At 47.2% G+C, this 15,226-nt stretch overlaps 1 long non-coding RNA gene and 1 other non-coding gene across 2 annotated transcripts; one reads left to right on the forward strand and one right to left on the reverse strand.

The window, feature by feature from the left end:
* The first annotated feature begins 1,127 nt into the window (after positions 1 to 1,127).
* LOC119376834 (uncharacterized) lies at positions 1,128 to 6,324 on the forward strand. The gene is made up of 3 exons (XR_007414626.1): positions 1,128 to 1,209; positions 6,041 to 6,101; positions 6,162 to 6,324. It is a non-coding gene; the product is annotated as an uncharacterized LOC119376834 (long non-coding RNA).
* Trnaa-cgc (transfer RNA alanine (anticodon CGC)) lies at positions 2,804 to 2,875 on the reverse strand. Its single transcript has one exon. It is a non-coding gene; the product is annotated as a tRNA-Ala (tRNA).
* Positions 6,325 to 15,226: the final 8,902 nt, after the last annotated feature.

Below are 15,226 nucleotides of genomic sequence, written 5' to 3' on the forward strand. Positions count from 1 at the left end.
ATGGGGCAAACAAGCCGATATGGGGCAAACAAAACAGCAGACGCCCCGCGGCGTGCTCTCCGCGGTGGTTCGCTTCTGTTCGGATTTGTAGTCCCGGCGTAAACTTAGCGCGTATTGTGCGGTTCGCACGCAGTAAAATGTTGCAAGCAGACGTTTACCAGGCTGTTCGTGCGCGGCAGGCCCGAGCGTTGCGTGCTGAAGTTCTTCGAGGAGCGTTTTTGTGCAACAGTACAGAAATTACCGGTACGTGCCGTAATCAAAAACATTCTGCCCCTGCCTCATCGTATTCAAACTCACCTAGCAGTGACTTACGCGTTCTGCTGAGCGTTAGGCCTTTCTTTTCCTTTCTTGTAGCCCGATTTCCAGATCTATTGCCCGATTAGCGGTTCTTTGTTCGTGTATATGGAGTGAGTGCGGTAGCTATTCGGCGCAACGCCAACCTATAGTTGACGTAACTTCACGTCGAAAAGAAAACACCGCCGTATTGTATACGCGATCGTGCACATAAAGTTTGTAATTCCAGTGCGCACACAACACAAGCACGCAGCGAGCGCACACCGCACGATACATACATCACGTAGTCCGATAACAACAAAAGTTTATTGCGCTTTCGTTTGACCGACACAGCCTCTAAAACGTACGATGTCTTCAGCGCATGGTATGTACGGCGCGTCAGACGCCAAAAACAAAATTTCACGTGTGTTCCGAGTTGACAGAATGAGTAACAAGTACAGAGCGCACATACTACGCACGCAAATACTATGCCTTAGTGATCAGCAATGAAGCGAACGTATACGTACACATGAAAAGCGACACCCGGTACTGCTCGAAGTATACACGCGATTTGCACAGGGTATACGCAACAGCTGGGCATTGCGTAGCTTTCCTAAAGAACACACACAAAGAGCAGCATGCGTGAATCGACTACACCGCTAGCACGGCGAAAAACAAACAAAAAAAAAAGGCTGCAAAGTTTCGCGATGCGCGCATGCGCTTGCGAACGTCGCAACGGAAGTCGCGAAAAGTTTCGCTGCGCCTTCGCTAGGAGGCGATGCGGGTGTTTGCGATGTGGCGGCTTCACGAGTGTGACGTCAGGGCCTCTCCTTAGTATTCCTTTCTCCATGTTCTGGACCAACTGATGCTCCTCGTTTGCTCGTCGACGGTCTGCTGCCATTGAACCACTGCGCTTTGTTACAGTTCGTCCATCAGGTGAGTGAGAGTTCCCTTGCTGCTTTATGCGATTACTGAACTCTATTCTGTGTTTTCTGTGTTACTGAAGTGCTATTACGTGAGTGTGTTGTTGCTAAAGCGCTCGATGACAACGCCTCGTGTAGCCATACACAGTTAGCAACGTTTTTTGAACCAGTGCTTCTAGAAACGTTGTTTGCAAGTGCACGTCGTACTTAGCTGTGCTGCTGCTCTTAGCCGTGCGGCGGAAGGTGTAAGCAGAGCAGTACTGCGATTTGAAATGTGCCAAACGGCTGCCGCCGTCTGCGCAGTGTGCTTCGTTGTTACCGCGCAGAGCGTACTATTGTGCACGCCCAGTTCACGCGTTGAGTGCGCGAGATTGCGTCACACTGCAATGTGTCCGTCCGTTGTCTTATCTGGAAGGAGCTAGTTTAGGCGCACCGAAGCAGGTGCTCCGCTAATGTTGCCGTCAAAGATTGTGTTCGTGTCATGTGGCGTTGGCGGAATGAGACCCATTTATGCGGATCGCGTGCGTCCTTAGATTGCTATGATGCGTGTTTTTTTTTTTTGTTCTGCTTTGCCAGCCTCGTTATAAACGGCCCTTTATAGTCCAACGCAGCGTTCGCGTCAACCAGCGTCAGCAGAAGTTGGCGACGCCACGTTCATTGGTTCGTCACGTTACGTTGACGCGAAAACCGAGCACTACGTCGACTTGACGCATGCGCAGTTGAGCACGCCCGGCGTCCCTTCGTCTCGAAGAACGAAGAAACGCAGACACCATCAAGTCGGGGTCTTTGGGTACAGTGTTCTTTGGGTAACGTCGCCGGCGCGGAATGCAGCATGTAGTATCTCGCGCCGGCTGAAGCAGGGGCGCGGCGCGCCGACGGACGCCGGACGCGCCGGTCGCGCCGGCCTTTGTTCTGCCCGTTTGAATAGCGTAACCTCGCTGTGCCGAGCTTGCGCACGCGTCGACGTTACGTCGAACTATAGAGGGTCTTTGACACCGGAGCGGTAATGTCTGCCTATTGAATTGTATCATTCGAGATTATGTTCGATAATATAGTCATTTAAAAAAGTGACGCAACGCAACGCCTCAACCCGTTTCATATTGCCGCAACGATTCTGTGCCCTCCTCTACATGAACAGCACTTATCGAAAAAATGCAGTCGAACACGCATATATCGAACCACACGAATTGTTGCGCCTGTCAAACAGTTGTAAAATCCCATGCAAATATGTTGGACTAGTTCACGCAAATATAGTGCTCCTCTTCACGGCACATTCGATATATCGAACGCGACGCCACGCACAAGGCCTCAAAGTGCACTGCACCACACGTGCAGAAAATCCGCGCACGCGTAGCGTAGAGAGTGTAGCGCCTGTCTTTTGTTCCTTCCCGTTTTGTTTCCTTTCCTTTCTTTTTTTTTTTTTGAACTTCGCGTTACTACATGATATGTATGCGTGGCGACAGATAAGTCATTTTCAGTGCCACAGTCTGATAGAGTCAATATTAATGAGAACTAACAGACAATAACGCCAAGGAAAGTACAGGGGGTGTTATCTGTAGTATTTAGAATATAAATGTGAAGAAAGTAAAGTGGACGAAAAGATGACTTGCCGCCGGCAGGGACCGAACCTGCGACCTTCGAATAGCGCGTCCGATGCTCTACCACTGAGCTACGGCGGCGGTCATCCTCCCGTCCACTTTCTGCGGTATATATGTGCATTTAAACGTTCGAGTGTTAGTCAGCGCAAGTCAGCGCCGTTGGAGTGTTAGTCAGCGCCGTTAGTCAGAGCCCTTGAAAAATCATCTGCTTTCCTTCAGTCTGATAGTGTCTTTCCTCACTTCTGGCTCACTGGCTCCTTCGTTGATTCGCCGACCCACACGCCTCTGCGCACTTATTGGTTCGCGCCTGGGTTCGGGAGAGTTGGACATGACTCATCTGTTCATAGTACAGCAGCGGCTCGGTAAAGATGTTGAGTCAGTTCGGCGTCGTCGGCAGACGCACCGGTGAAAGCAGTGTCGGTTGAGACGGCGTCAGGCCTCAGGTTCTCGAACTTTTGAGGCTATGCTCAACCGCTTTGTTCGAAGCCCGCTGGCTGTTCTTGTACGCGTTTCTCCGGCGTGGGGGAAGGGTGGGTGCTTTGACGAAGTGGCGGCCTTTGATGAATGCGCGCTCCGTCGAAGGTATCGGCGCCATGATTTGACGCTGGATTTTGAATGTGGTGTAAGCGCTTACTTGTTCGAAACACGCTGGCTGTTCTTGGACGCGTTTCGCTGGCTTGGGGGGGAGGGTGGGTGCTTTGAAGTGGCGGCCTTTGATGAATGCGCGCTCCGTCGAAGGTATCGGCACCGTGATTTGACGCTGGATTTTGAATGTGGTGTTAGCGCTTACTTGATCGAAACACGCTGGCTGTTCTTGCACGCGTTTCGCTGGCGTGGGGGGAGGGTGGGTGCTTTGAAGAAGTGGCATCTTTTGAAGAATTTTCGCTCCGTCGGAGGTATCGGCGCCGTGATTTGACGCTGGCTCTTGAATGTGGTGCAAGCGCTTACTTATGACTAGAGGGTATGTCTTTCTCGGCACCAAACTGGCCTTTTGTAGCGTTAGCTCCACTGGCCTAGCCGAGCCAGTTTCGCGTGGCTCCTCATGAGTCGTGCTGCGCATGCAAGGATCAGTGATGTCACGCACAGGAGCCGGCACCTGCCGCGCACTCCGCTGCCGCCGCCGATCTGCGCTTTCCAGAGGAGTGATGTCGTAGCCGTTGGCAGACGTATTGATGCCGGCGCGCGCGCAGCTATTCGCTTTCGCTGTGCAGTCGCCGTCTGACACGGCGCTGGAGCCGCTTGATAGCGCCTCTGACTGGCGTTTGCCAGTGTGGTATAGCCATGGAGAAGGAGAGCGCAAATGCTGCTCAACGGCGCAGAAGAGCGGAGAAGCTTAACTCATCGGATCCCGAAGTAGTTGCCTGGCAAAATAAATATACATGTGCCACATAATACATATACTGTGTGTGTGTCATTGGAGCAGCACTAAGCATGATAACCAAGTTAATCCTAGACAACCAGGAAAGCTAAGAATAATTAGCTGAACCTTTGCTAACGCTAGGTTACCCTGACATAGCCGAGCTAAGCCACTGCAACATTTTTTTTTTATTCAGCACTTCTTCTTTCTTGTGCATTTCACGTGTGCTGCCAGTTGAGCCCCGTTGACCTGATCGGCTTTTAAAGACGATGGTCTTTCTTGGGGAACTTAAACGCAGAAATTTTGGTCTGTCTTTCTGTCTGTCTGTCTTTCTGTTTGTCGGCACGTCCCTCGATTCAGCCACTCGGCCAAAGTTGAACCACTTGCCCAAGGGCCAGCCGTCTTGAACTGGTACGGCTGTTCATACTTGTGAACGTTGTCGATCAAAAAGTAAATATCATGCATATCTGAGGTGCAACATCACTAGGTAAGTATTAGGTGGCGTGTTCCTTTAATAGAAAATGCATACATACGTAATTTTAAGGACCCTAGTTTCTTAAGCTGCGCTGAAAATGCATAAGAATGGAAGCTTGAGCGAGTTGGTATGCGTTCATCTTTGTTGAAACAGCGCTCACTAAACGACGACGAAGTAAAAGAAGGCACAGGACAGGCAGCGCCTGTCCTGTGCCTTCTTTTACTTCGTCGTCGTCTAGTGAGCGCTGTTTCAACAAAGCTGAAAATGCGACTGCGCTGAAATTTGCCTTCCTCCGTGCCCTTCGCACGAGCTCATTGTTGTGTTTCGGTTTCGGTTCTGTATTGCACTGTACGAATGCCATGGGTTGGTGTTGAAAAACTTTAGTTTTGAGAAGGCCAAGAAGGTGGAAAAAAATATTTAAAAAATGAAAAAGCAGCGTTGTGGGCGGCCTTCAGGCTGCCGGTTGTGGGCGCCGCTCTGGCGTTCCTGTTTTACCCAGGCGACGTGTAAATAAGAGTGTGTGGAGAGTACTCGTTGAGTGCGGACGTTTCTCTGCTTCAGCGCTTCGCGCCAAACCGCGCTTTCGGGCTGGCTGGCGTCCCCGCCGGTCGCTTGGTCACCGCCGGTCTTCGCCTTCTGCTGCGCCGGGACTACCAGCACGCAACACAGCACTCATGTTTCCCGACGTATTGCCAGATGGCGTCCATATCTCACACAGCGCCTCTTCTATCGTCTTTACACGACATTTGCAGCGAAGCACGCAGATACGCGGCCAATTTTTGCTCATCAAATCATTTATCACCGTCGTGTGCTTATTGACGTTGCTGCTTTTGGATACGCCAATCGGTAATCTGCCGTCTTTTTGCAAGTCTACACATTTGTCAGAGGCGTGCTAAGTTTTTATTAGGAGCACAATTTCGAATATCGAATTATTTATATATTTAACAATTTCACAATCTCCATCGAGTTCGATATATCCGGGCTCGATTGTACACCGAAAATAGAGCGAACCATCGCAGGTGCAGACCAGCACTTTCAAAATGCGCAATTTCACTTCCACTTAGGGCAAGAGATTCGGTGCTAATGCAGCTTGAAAATCGCTTGTTGATTTTGTTATCTTCTTTCTTGCATTGTGCTTTTTGTTAAGCATCGCTGGGGCGTTCAAAGTGTTTGAGAGCACGCTGTGTTAAAATATGTGCAAACATCCAGTTTTAACAAATTGTTTAAAAGGGTATGGGCTTGAGCTTCTTGGCTTGGCTTCATAACAGAAAACAGCGCGGGCAAACGGTACAAGAAAGTCCTGTCAGCCTTTCTTGTCCCGTTTGCCCGCGCTGTTTCCTGTTATTAACAAGTTAACAAATTCTATTTTGCCTCGTGCCTACTTATTCGATCAATGCTCGTTTCTTTGTTCAAGGATACCATCTGGGATGATGACCTTCAGGAAATCCCAAGTTGGCCTTTCATATTTGCGAAAGGTATGCTATTCTCCCCTTCTAAACGTGAATGAATTTTGAACCCAAATTTTAAACTTGCAGGTGGTGGTTTCCTGACAGCGAAGTACTTCACAGTTTGCATTGACAACGTTCCTCTTATGCAAGCATGCAGTCCTAGAGACGCGTTCAAGATATTATTCCTGGCACACTTTGCGTCAACGTTGCCTACCCAAAAGAGGCAAGTCTTACCCTGGAGTTCACACATAGGTCAGACTGAAACTAAATCTTGGGCACAATACTTTGGTGAACAACTCTAGCTTTTCGGTAACATTGAAAAAAATGTACGCTATATTGCTCACATACAATACCTTTATTTATTGAGATGGCTTCATTTAGTTAAAAGGAAACGAAAGCGTTTTGGAACAAACTTACTAAAACTAAACCATTATCCCTTCAATGAGAAGCTACCTGATTTATGGTATACTGCTTGCGAGTATCCACAAACATACTGGCTGTCAGTACTTAGACATTAGGAGGTTCAAATTGTAATTTTAGTGTTAGATAGGTTAGGCGTTTCATTTTAGACTTATGTGGCAATATTGTATTTAAAGTCAAGGTAATTTAAGTAGAGATGGATGCATGCAGAAAAGCCTATTCTTAATGAAGAACAAGTGGGTGCCTTTTTGGTTACACTGTATCTAAGAATATTTAGGTACTTCTGGACTGCTAAACAGAATTGCCTCTTCTTTTTAGGTCAGTTGCCACTGTCAGTCCTGGAAAGGGCACAAAGACTGAGCATACACGTGGGAAACAGCACATGAACCCGAAAGTGGCGTCACTGATTAGCTTCCTCAAGGACTTGACTTTTAAACATCTGTGCCTGCCAACTCGAACAATATCCCCGGGAGATTCCTTATTCTGGACCCTTTGTGATACTGTGGGCATAGTGAACGAAACGGGAATTGTAATTGCTTGTTTTTCTTTGTTAGCCACAACATTAATTACAACAGACAAGAAAGCCAAGGCAGCTACAGGGGATGTTATTTGTAGTCATTACGAAGCAAATGTGAAGAAAGCAAAGTCGACGAAAAGATAACATGCCGCTGGCAGGGACCGAACCTGCGACCTTCGATTAACGAATAGTAACCGCTTGTGATAGTGTGGGCATCTCTCGTAGTTCAAGATGCACATGTTAGCAACTGCCTGAACTTCTACATTTCGTGTCAATAAACTTGTTTGCATTTCACTCTATGGTGTACTGAATTAACGAATTTGTGAGAGATGATGCGTGCTATAAAGGGGACAATGCAGATGCAAAAAATTGTGGTGCTTTCTGTTTGTAAGATTTTCTGTTCTTGCACCGCATACCTTTTAGGTTTGCATAACCTGTCCAATTGCAGAATATTTGTCAACTGACGTTGCTGCGATGAGAAAGAAATACAATTTCAAAAATTTCTTCTTACTTAAAGCAGAAAGCTCATTTTAATTACAGAAACTTCCTGTACTGAACAAATGAAAAAAAAAAACTTGTCAAGTCACAGAAGATTTCTGTAGTAAGAAACCAAAAGCATAGTAAAATTACAGAAATTCTCTGTTAGTGAGAACCGAAAAAACCATGTCAAGGTACAGAAGATTTCTGTTACTGAAAACAGAAAAAAACTATTCGAAATTACAGAAACTTACTGTTACTGAAAACAAAAAAAAACATGTATCATTACAGACATTTTCTGTTACTGAAAACAGAAAAAACCATGTAATTGACAGAAATTTTCTGTTAGCAGGAACAGAAGAGACATGTAAAATTACAAAAACGTAAAAACGGAAAACAGAAAGAACAGAAATTTTCTGGCAGGCCAGCTGCCAGACAATTTCTGTTTTTTTCAAGAAAAATTTTTTACAGTGCACTAAGACGGCAGACTGCTGCACGAAAACCACATTTCTCCCGGGAACGGCCGTACTCCCATACACCAGTGTTTGGTAGAGTTACGCGAGATCGTATCCGAAAGAGTTAGCTGCTAGCCTTACTTCGTATAACATTACTTTTTGCTATCCTATTCAGTGATTCGCCATTTCTGCGACACTAGGCTTTTTTTTTTCAAGTTCCAAGGGACAAATTTTTCTCCCCACCAACTCCTCAATAAACCACCTCCCCCCCCCACCCCTGGCGCCTCGCCGCCGCTAATCCGTTCAACCCCTCGGCGTTCACGCGCTGCCGCCGGAGGTGAAAACACCCGCGTGCTGCCGCCGGCGATTTCTGAACCGGCCCACAGGTCTACATACATGTAGGGTAAGTGGACAGGGTTGGCAAAAAGCAATTTAATGCCTAACAAACTGCCGTGACCTCTCCCAGCCATTAAACCGCTCAAGGAGCACTAATGTACATATTGAACAAAAATAGTAACAAATGAGCAGCTGTACTTGCACAAGTTTTCATAACAATAAATAACAAATCGTCAGCAGAACATTCACACTTTGTCCGCAAGGCTCAGTTAATAAAAGTAGTGCATTATAACATTTTTTTTTTCAGACGGACAAATCAAGGGATATGTGCCCAGACTTATCGAATACCAAACGATGCAATTAATGTTCACTTAATGAAATTGTGACAAAAAAGATCACCGCCCAAGCACTCCGTACAGGTGGTTAACCAGCGACGCTGAAACGTGCGGCCTCGGTGTTAAGCAGTGGGTTATTCCCGACGGTTGTATAGAAGCCTTTCTCAATTATTGGTATAGTTTGAACGGCCGAATACGCCGGTCTTTCAGGACGTTGAGTATGACGTCGGAGAGCTTGTTGACGTATATCGCACACGCCACAGTGTCATTGTTCCAAATTTCGATGCGTTCGAGGAACGCCATCTTCTGCACGGACCAGCGTTGCGTGTCGTCGCCGTGTACCCTGATGCGTTCGAGCAGCTCCAATTAAGCGGTCCCAATGAACTTCAGAACTTCAGAGGCCAACAAATTTAGAAATGCAGTTGCCTTGCCTAGTTGCCTCGTCATTGCGAACACCTCCTTCTTGCGTTCCTGCCAGTCATGTACCGTGTTTGGGACTCCATTCATGAACGCCATGTCTCAGTCAAGGGCATCTCTCACGAAGTCACCGCTCTCTAGTTGTTGACGAGTGATGGTTGACGAGTGACGACGATGTCACGTCGCTCGTGACATCGTTGGTACGGAATGTGGCGGTCTTTTCAACGACGTTTAAGCAGATCACTCTCATGGCCACCTACAAGATGTGAGCCAGTTACCCGCCTCGGCGGTCCGAGCACCGTATCTCATTGGTGGCTTTGTAGAATGGGGCGCGTGTGGAATTGTGATTAATTGCGAATGGTCGAAGTATATCTGCGGAAAGGACAACTCCTCCGCGTGTTCGCCGTACAGTAGGGACACGGGGACTTGCCCTTGTCAGGAAGCAATGGCTAGGTAATGCGTGCCATCGATGAGACGAGTTGAATCGACGGTTGCTTCGTCAAACACCGCCGCTCACTGCGTGCATGGCAGACGCGCACTGAACGGGATCGCCGAGACCAGTAACTCCGGCAGCGGCTTCAGTCTTGTCTTCGTTAATCGGCTCGTCTTCAGGGACGGCGTCTAACGTGGCGGGCTCTACTCGTATCTTGCACGGTACGAAGGCTGTCTATGAGGTACAGTAGCCAGGTTTCGATGTTGCATTTCTTGACGCGGCCCCACTTGTACGTAGGCTTTGCGAGGAGACGGCGCTTCATATGTATCTCGATTGCTACGACGCCTGCGATGTTGCGCGGCAGACATTTCTGTGTGTTTTTCGTGTTCATCGGAACGTTCACAAATTGTCTCTTGATTGCATATTGTCCGTTGTCGTGTGTTAATCGCCGAATGCAAATGAACGGCAGACGCGGGGTCACTAGTCGTTCCTCGACCACGTTGAGCCTGGACGAATGTGAAGGCATCGGTGGGTAAACGTAGCCGCTAACGGTGCTTAAATTTGGCAGACGGCCTTTGATTAGCGATTTCTTGCATGTTCCACAGACCCGATGCTGACCGACGTCGGGAGCAGCTGGGAACCACTGCGTCAGTACCTCCATGGCATTGCTTCGTTGTTGTTGAGACCGGATCCCGTCGATCGTACCCAGGTTGTTGTCGAACCACAGGTGGTCGCCGACTTTGCAGCCGCAGGCGAAGTCCTGCTCGACAAACTCCGCCGAAAGTGGGCGTTGGCCGCGGCGAACGCCTTCACGCCATTGCCCCGTTGACGCTACTCTGCCAGCACCGCCGCTTCCTCCAAGCATCCGCCCGCCATGGCGAGCATGCTTGTGTACTACGAAGGGAACTAGAGGGAACGACATCGCGGACGGCGTAGCCAATGGCGCACACACTTGGGCACGACGTAGAGGGCGACGTCACTGCCGGCGCAGCCAATGGAGAAGTTTCTGTGTACATTGGACAGACGGATTTTCGATTCACCTAGCCATATAAAGCTTTCGCAGTAAAAATGAGCGCTAACACATCGACATGTAATGCTTATCTGTATTATTTATCTGGGCACAGTGTATACGTCCAAGACTCCGATATACATATTTGAAGAATATGTACATAGGAGTCTTGGAAGTATACTTTGGACGTATACAGCAACTCGCCCAACTTGCTATCTTGTTACTCCAATATACTCTTCGGCGAGTTGGTATAATCTCCGGCCACCCCGTATACATAGGCACTGGATCTTGACCTGGAATGTAGTGCCGGTGGAGATATCTCTTGTGCGTAGTTGAACCATAAAATTCGCAGCATGCACGTTAACTAAAAGCGGACTGTTGGTCTCTGTGCCTAATCTTTCTTTTGTCTTTCATTGCTCATTAGCAGTTATTTTGCTGTGCGAAACACCGGCGCACACTGCATGCTTCGCCACTCCACAGGTTTCACGTTAGTGGAGCTGAAAGAACCTTCCCTACATGCTTCGCCCCTCCCCAATTTTTTCTTTTCAAACGCTGTTTACTAAGCGGCTGTCTTGCACTACGGTGCACTATAGTATCTGTATTCAGGGATACTTTTTTCGCCTTTCTGCAGAAACATCTCATGAATATTCCGTTGCACGAAAGACAAATATATCTGAGTATCTGTATTTTGGCCTTCTATCGCATGTATTTTGATACCGGTATTGCGGAATTCTTTTCTCAGTACATCTGCCAAGCCCTGGTAGCTGACACAAAAATTTAGTGTAACCATCGTTATCATGAAGTATGACGAAAGATCATGCGACTTCCTGTCGGCACATCACCACATTTCATCTCACATCTAAACGCTCAAAGGGCACGAACTGAAAGACCGCGACACAACACACAGGCTCTCCCTCGGACTCCCTTTTGAAAATAACTACGTCCAGCTCGAATCACATTGCCGCTTTCCGGCCATCACCTCTGAGTTGTTAAAGTTCCCGACCTCTGCTGTGTTTTCCGAAGTCAACCTTTCTCTGTAACTCCCCACGAGTCATTGAGAATGCCGAACAAAACGAGAAGCTTATTAAAACCTTATTGCGCTAAGAACTAATGAGCAAAAGATAACCAGTCTTTTACAATGCACACGAGATCTCACGTGAATTTTCGGGCGCGTAAAGTTGTAAATGTAAGTGCAAGTCGCAAGAAGTCTGTACTAACTAATGCATGGAAAGAAGAATGACGAGAAATCGCACATTATTTGCCACTACCTTCTTGCCGCCTTCGTAGTAGCATTTTCAACTTTTGCCGCGCCGTTCGTGGCTTCACCTTTGCGGGACAGCTGGCGCCATCTGTGAGTTATTTACATTAGTAGCGGAGCCATCGCCTGTGTAACATGGATGCACGGTAATTCGTTCTCGCATTTTTTTAATAATCTCGAACATTGGTAGAGCCTCTATACGAGTATTCACACAGGTTTCGTTTGGGTAAAGAACGCACGTGAGTTTTAATAATCTTTCTTTTCCTCATCGTACCATACAACTATCTATATTCCTTCTGAGGGCTGCCTCAGCTGCAATTGTGTGAAATTGCGCGGTAGTTGAGGAAAAGGTGCACCAGCTGCCTGATCGAGTTCGATTTTGCTGCCAGTGCCAAAAGCGTCACTTGCCTAGGCTCTAAAAACGTGAGAGGGGGTTGCGTTTTGGATTTCTTCCTCCGGCGCCGCGATAATCGTCGCATGTCTTGCTTGCGTCTTCACTCTCGAAAACTGGGCGCTCGCTACCTACACATCAACAATGCCCACGGTGTGAGATCTATGATCTTTTGGAGGGGACCCTTCTTGGCTTGTTAGAGATGCGCGGTCGTCCAAACAGCGGCACGCGTCCGGTCGGTGACGGCAGCGTATATCTATCACCAGGGCGACGCAACTTCAAGGGAAAAAATAATTTACGTACCGTTAGCAACCGGCGTTGTCAGCCACAACGCCGACGTTCGCCGCGTGTCACGTTTTTCGCTCGCGAAGAACACGCCATGGGGTTCCAGGTTAAGGGCACAGCGTAAGCCCTGTACGTCCAATGCATTTTTGACCATGTTGAGGAAGCGTTTTCTCATTAACTCAATGGGGCATCCACAAAATACATATATCAATATCTTCCAAATTTTGCTCTCTTTTTACTGTACAAGAATAATCAAATTCTTACTAATATTACAATTTTGGTGATTTTTTTTGCTACTAGGACCTAAATTTTCAGTAAATTTGCGTCTTTCAAATTTATTTGCAACACAAAACCTGTCAAGTGCGCAGTTTCAAATGTGGTACATTAGTTGTATGCACTTATGCATGATACAAAGGAAAGATAGTACCTAAGTAATGATAAACATGGTTTTGAGATGACTGAGTTTAAAGAAAGAAAGCCGCTGAAAAGCGAGCATCCTTTGCCACAAACGTCGTTCAACTATATTGCCACGCCCGCTTCTTGTTTTATTTTGATGTATACGGGTTAGCCCAGCGAGGACGGTTAGTAATGCTCGACGCTGACCGCACCGCAGTATTCGAGAAGCTTCGCGATTGTAGTTGATCGCTTTGTTAAGGTTGCGCGCAGGACGCCGACAGTCTAGATTATTCCAGAGCTTGCGCGACCCCCAGTGATAAGAATGGAAAGTTCGATGCGGGATGTATAAAAGACGGCGCGTCCCAGCCATGAACAGTTTTTCGACGCCGACGCTGTGTTCGCCGCTATCAGTGTACAGTGCGTACTGCTGTAGTTTGACTTTTAGTTTCCCGGCCACAAGTTCGGACAAATAAAGAGTTTCATCTCGGACACGCTGATTGCTACCTTCGTCGACGTCACGACCCCGTGAAAATAAAAATTCGGCAGATCCCACGCACTTTGGGAATCGATGTAATGCGAAGCAGCCAGCAAAGAGCTGCATACATCGCCTTGTTTGTCTTTGAGCCAAATGAAATCATTCATGCCATGGCATCTAGTCCACCATATATCGCATGTTTGCCATGCACGCATGCATGCACAATCTAGTGTACATCGTGCCAATGAAACGCATATTCTGGTATATAAATGCATGACCTGTCGTTTATGTACATCACGCACTCGTGTCATGCCATACCAATTTTGGTATATACACGTTAACAAAACGGCCGGAAGCGCACCATGACAGTGGCATGTAAATCATAACGTACATGACATGCATAACATGATTCGCATGTTAAGACCTCTCATTTATGTTCTTCATACAGTCACATCGCGCAATACCAATTTTGGTGTATATCAAAGGAGCGAAATAGCCGCGAGTGCACCATGAGTAGAGCATGTAAATCATGCCATACATGACATGAATATTATGGTTTTTCATGTTACCACCTGTCACTAATGTTCATCATACAGTCTCATCGCGCAATACCAGTTTTGGTGTATATCAAGCTATCGAAACGGCCGCGAATGCACCATGAGCGTGGCATTTAAGTCATGACATACATGGCATGCATGTCATAGTTTTCATGTTACCACCTGTTTTCCATGTGCTTCATACAGTCACATCACGCAATACCAATTTTGGTGCATATCAATCTAGCGATACGGCCACAAGTGCGCCATGAGCATGGCATGTAAATCATCTTGTACATTTCATGCATGTCATGATTATCATGTTACCACCTTTCATTTACGTTCGTCATACAGTGGCGTCGCGCAATACCAATTTTGGTGTATACCAAGCTAGCGAAACGGCCGGGAATGCACAATGAGCGCGGCATGTAAATCATGACATACATAGCCTGCATGTCATGATTTCGATGTCACCACCTCTCATTTACGTTCGCCATGCAGTCGCGTCGCGCAATACCAATTTTGGTGTATGTCAAGCAAGCGAAACGGCACGAGTGCGTCATGAGCATGACATGTAAATCATGTCGTGCACGTCATGCATGTCATGATTTTCATGTTACCACGTCTCATTTACCTTCGTCATACAGTCGCTTCGCGCAATACCAATTTTGGTGTACATCGAGCTAGCGAAGCGGCCGCGAATGCATCATGAGCGTGGCAATTAAATCATGACATAAATGACATGCATGTCATGGTTTTCATCTTACCAACTGTCATTCATGTTCTTCATACAGTCACATCGCGCAATACCAATTTTGGTGTATATCAATCTACTGAAACTGCCGCTAGCGCATCATGAGTGTGGCATGTAAATCAGGTCGTACATGACTTGCATGTCATGATTTTCATGCTACCACGTCTCACTTACGTTCGTCATACTGTCGTGTCGCGTAAAGCGAATTTTGGTGTATATCACGCAAGCGAAACGGACGCGAATGCACCATTAGCGTGGCATGTAAATCATGACATACATGTCATGGATGTCATGGTTTTCATGCTACCACCTGTTATTCATGTTCTTCATAAAGTCACATGGCACAGTACCAATTTTGGTGTATATCAATCTAGCGAAACAGCCGCGAGTGCGCCATGAGCGTGGCACGTAAATCATGTCATATATGACATGCATATCATTATTTTCATGTTACCACGTGTCAGTTATGTTCGTCATACAGAAGTGTCTCGTCCTACCAGTTTTCGTATATATCCCTTCATTTAAACGGCCGCGAGCGCCCCGAGACCATGTCATGTAAATCATGCTGCACATGACAAGCGCGTCATGATTTGCATGCTAGGACCTGTCATTATGTTAGTCATGAACTCTTGTCACGCCGTACCAATTTTGGTATATA

The sequence above is a fragment of the Rhipicephalus sanguineus genome, unplaced genomic scaffold, assembly GCF_013339695.2.
Source record: "Rhipicephalus sanguineus isolate Rsan-2018 unplaced genomic scaffold, BIME_Rsan_1.4 Seq2422, whole genome shotgun sequence".
Lineage (NCBI taxonomy): Eukaryota > Metazoa > Arthropoda > Arachnida > Ixodida > Ixodidae > Rhipicephalus > Rhipicephalus sanguineus.